Source organism: Myotis lucifugus, unplaced genomic scaffold (genome assembly GCF_000147115.1).
Source record: "Myotis lucifugus unplaced genomic scaffold, Myoluc2.0 scaffold_6250, whole genome shotgun sequence".
NCBI lineage: Eukaryota > Metazoa > Chordata > Mammalia > Chiroptera > Vespertilionidae > Myotis > Myotis lucifugus.
Window position 1 is genome coordinate 4,740 of NW_005877298.1, and position 4,072 is coordinate 8,811.

Genomic DNA, 4,072 nt, shown 5'->3' on the forward strand with positions numbered 1-4,072 from the left:
CACACTGACCACCAGAGGGAAACTCCTGCATTGAGCGTCTGCCCCCTGGTGGTCAGTGTGTGTCATAGTGACCAGTCATTCCCAGTGTGTCTGCTGTTAGGGTCAGTTTGCATATTACCCTTTTGCTATATAGGATAGAGGCCTGGTGCACGGGTGGGGGCCGGCTGGTTTGCCCTGAAGGGTATTCCGGATCAGGGTGGGGGGTCCTGCTTGGGTGCCTGGCCAGCCTGGGTGATGGGCTGATGGCTGTTTGCAGCTGGTCACACCCCCTTCAGGGTTGGGGTCCCCACTGGGGTGCCTGGCCAGACTGGGTGAGGGGCTGAGGGCCGTTTTCAGGCTGGCCAGCGACTGAAGCTTCTAGCCTCTCCTTTTTTCTTTTTTTTTATTCTGGGATTTATTTACCTTCTATAATTGAAACTTTGTTGCCGTTACCGGAGTTAAGAGCCGGCTCCAGCTCCGTGGCCACGGCAGGCTGAAAGCAGGTATCTGGGGTTTGTTTAGCTTCTATAATTGAAACTTTGTTGCTTTTGGAGCTCAGAGCGGGCCGCGGCAGGTGGGGAACCTTGCCTTCCTCCATCACTGGAGCAAGCAAGCCTCCTGCTCTCTTCAGCTGCGTGGCTGCCGGCCGCCATCTTTGTTGGAGGTTAATTTGCATATCGCCCTTATTAGCCAATAGGAAGCATAGCGAAGGTACGGTCAATTACCCTTTTTGTCTTTTATTAGATAGGATTCCAACCCATAGGATGTACAGCATCAAAAGTGCACCTTAATGTAAGCTATGAATTTTGGGTGATTATAACCTTACCAATGTAGGTTCATCAATTTTAACAAGTGTTATAATTTATTGTAACTCTGGTGGGAGATGATGACGGTAGAGGCTATGCGTGTGTGGGGGCAAGAAGTATGCGGAAAATCTCTGTATCTTGTCCTCAGTTTTGAGTGAACTTAAAACTGATACAAAAAATAAAGTCTTAACAAAAAAAAATTAAGGGATAATAAAAGGTGACAAATAAAATATAAAGAAACATTAAAATCAGATGTAGTATGTGCAGATGTGATAAACTGTCTCTTTTGAAAAATTATCTGGCTGATTTAATAGATGTGAAACAGGTAATGGTATTTTTGAATTCATGTCTTAGAACCCTGTGCTACATGCTGCAAATGTTAGCCCAGTGTCTTGCATGAATAAGAAACTAAATAAACATTTCTTAAAGAAAAAGAGAGAAAGAAAGAGAGAGAGAGAGAGAGAGAGAGAGAGAGAGAGAGAGAAGGAGAGAGATGAAGGGGAGGGAAGCAGAGGAAAGAAGGAAACAGAAAAAAAATACAGTGGAACTTTGGTTCTCAGACTTAATTCATTCAGTAAGGCTGTTCAAAAAGTGATTTGTTCAAAAACCACATCATTTTTTCCCATTAGAAATAATGTAAATTGAATTAATCCTTTCCAGACCTCCAAATGATCACCTGTTTTAACCTTTCCTATATACAGTACATGTCTAATGTACTGTTTGATCTATAAATAAACACTTCTTTACTTAAAACCACCCCCTACTGACCTTAAAGGAATCACTATAAGCACTGGGTCCAAGGGTGTCTTTGAGGTTGGCATGTGGTATCTTTGCTTGTTCCTATATCATTGTCTCCTAAATCAGCGGTTCTCAACCTGTAGGTCGGGACCCCTTTGGGGGTCGAACAACCCTTTCACAGGGGTCGCCTAAGACCATCGGAAAACACATATTGAATATATAATTACATATTGTGTTTGTGATTAATCACTATGCTTTAATTATGTTCAATTTGTAACAATGAAAATATATCCTGTATATCAGATATTTACATTACGATTCATAACAGTAGCAAAATTACAGTTATGAAGTAGCAATGAAAATAATTTTATGGTTGGGGGTCACCACAACATGAGGAACTGTATTTAAGGGTCGCGGCATTAGGAAGGTGAGAACCACTGTTCTAAATGCTGTCATTGCTAACTGCTTTCTGTTATCAAATCAGCAACAGTTTTCTCCTTCTTCAATTGCCTGTGATCATTGTTTCTTTCACACCCTTAGCAACATTAGCACTCTTGATGACCTCTTTATGTTTTAAAATTGTGCTAATCGTTGATTTCACAGGCAACAGAAGCATTCTCTCCTTTGTTTGTTGCCTGAAAGATGCTTTTCGTCATGCGGAGATATCAGCGTGAAGGTGTTGTCAGATCAAAAACCAAAGCTTGGTTTGACAACGGAGACATTTTTCCTGTGAACAACTTGGCTGAAAACTAATTGCTCAAAATGGGAGATGTTTGAAAAATGAGATAGATGATAGATAGATAGATGATAGATAGATAGATAGATAGATAGATAGATAGATAGATAGATAGACAATAGAGATAGATAGATGGATAGAAAGATAGAACAGTTCTCAGGGAAGATGTTCCCTTTCTTTAAAAGTTTGATTGTAACTAAATTCCTTGAAATTCTTTGACTCAGAACTGACAAGGCATTTGGGCCCAAATATCTGACTGCTTTGGAGTACTCTCAAGTACAGTTTCATATTTATAACAAGTTAATTGCCCTATTTCCATATTCTTGCTCCTTATGGAATTTTCAGCTATTGCTTAACTATAGAAGGTGAGTGCTGGATACAGTATTCAGGTCATCTTTTATTAAACTGAAACTTAATATGGTTGCAACCTTTACAGTGACTCTAGAACTGTATTATCAGGCATATGGTCCAGAAATGCCTTTAATAAAAGTAAATCCCTAGACAGTATATATGCAGCAGAAAAGAACTAAAATTATTTTATAAACTAGGTAAGGTGTAGCTAATTAAGAAATAATACATCAGTAAAATTATAAATTCAAAGTTTGTATGTTTCATTTCAAATTTCTTCAATGAGGTTACCTATTACTCATGAAGGACACTTCTTTGAAATGATCAGTATTTGGAAAACACATTTTAAGTAGTAAGGTCGAGAAAAACAGTGATTTAAAAAACCAAATTAACCTCTAGGCCAAGGCAGCATGAGCCGCTGGGCCCCTAGCACATGAGCGGGAAGATCCAACTCGAACTGGGCAAACCCTTGGCAGCTTCTGACTGGCCTGGAGGAGGAAGACTGAGACTTTATGGGCCACACACTGTGAGTCTATCCTCGGGGAACTGTCTTCATGGACACTAAGTGCCACCTCTTCATCCAGAAACTGGAGGAGGGCAGGACTGGGGAGGAGGCCCAATGAGAAGTAGACATGCGTGGCTTCTTCCATCACCCCAACATTGTTTTCCTTGTGGGTTACTGTCTGAGGGAGCAGGGCATTACACAGGAGGCCTGGCTGCTAGTACCCCTCTTCTAGGGAGGTACCCTATGTAAGGAGATAGAAAGGCTGAAACACAAAAGCAACTTCTTGACTGAAGATCAAATCCTTCAGCTGCTGCTGGGTATCTGCAGAGGCCTTGAGGTCATTCATGCCCAGGGTCAAGCCCTCAGGGACATACAGCTCACCAGCATCTTGCTTGCAGATGAGGGGCCACCAGTTTTAATGCACTTGGGTTCCATGGATCAAGCATGCACCCATGCCATGTGGAGGGCTCCCTCCAGGCTCTGGCCCTACAGGACTAGGCAGCCCAGCGATGCACCATCTCCTCCCGGGCCAGAGCTCTTCTCCATGCAGAGCACTGTGTCATCGATGAGCAGACTGGTGTCTGGTCCCCTAGGCTGTGTGCTATATGCTGTGCTGTTTGGGGAAGGCCCTCATGACACAGTGTTCCAGAAGGGTGACAGTGTGGCCCTTGAGGTACAGAACCAACTCAGCATCCTGCAAAGCCCCAGGCATTCCTTATCAATGTGGCAGCCGCTGGCCTCCAAGCTGTCTGTGGACCCCCAGTAGCGCCCTCACATTCCTCTCCTCCTCAGTCAGTTGGAGGCACAGCAAACCCCAGATCCAGGGCAGCACATGACCCAAACGGAACCAACCAGTGGCCATATTGAGAAGATGGCCCCCGTGCCTTGGAAACAGGCCCCCATCTCTCACTGGAATCTGCATCTTTTCTATCTAGGCTTGCTCTCTTGCAGTTGGGGTGA

At 43.5% G+C, this 4,072-nt stretch overlaps 1 pseudogene; it reads left to right on the forward strand.

The window, feature by feature from the left end:
* Positions 1-3,119: 3,119 nt before the first annotated feature.
* On the forward strand, positions 3,120-3,992 carry LOC102437797 (annotated as a pseudogene).
* The last annotated feature ends 80 nt before the right edge of the window (positions 3,993-4,072 follow it).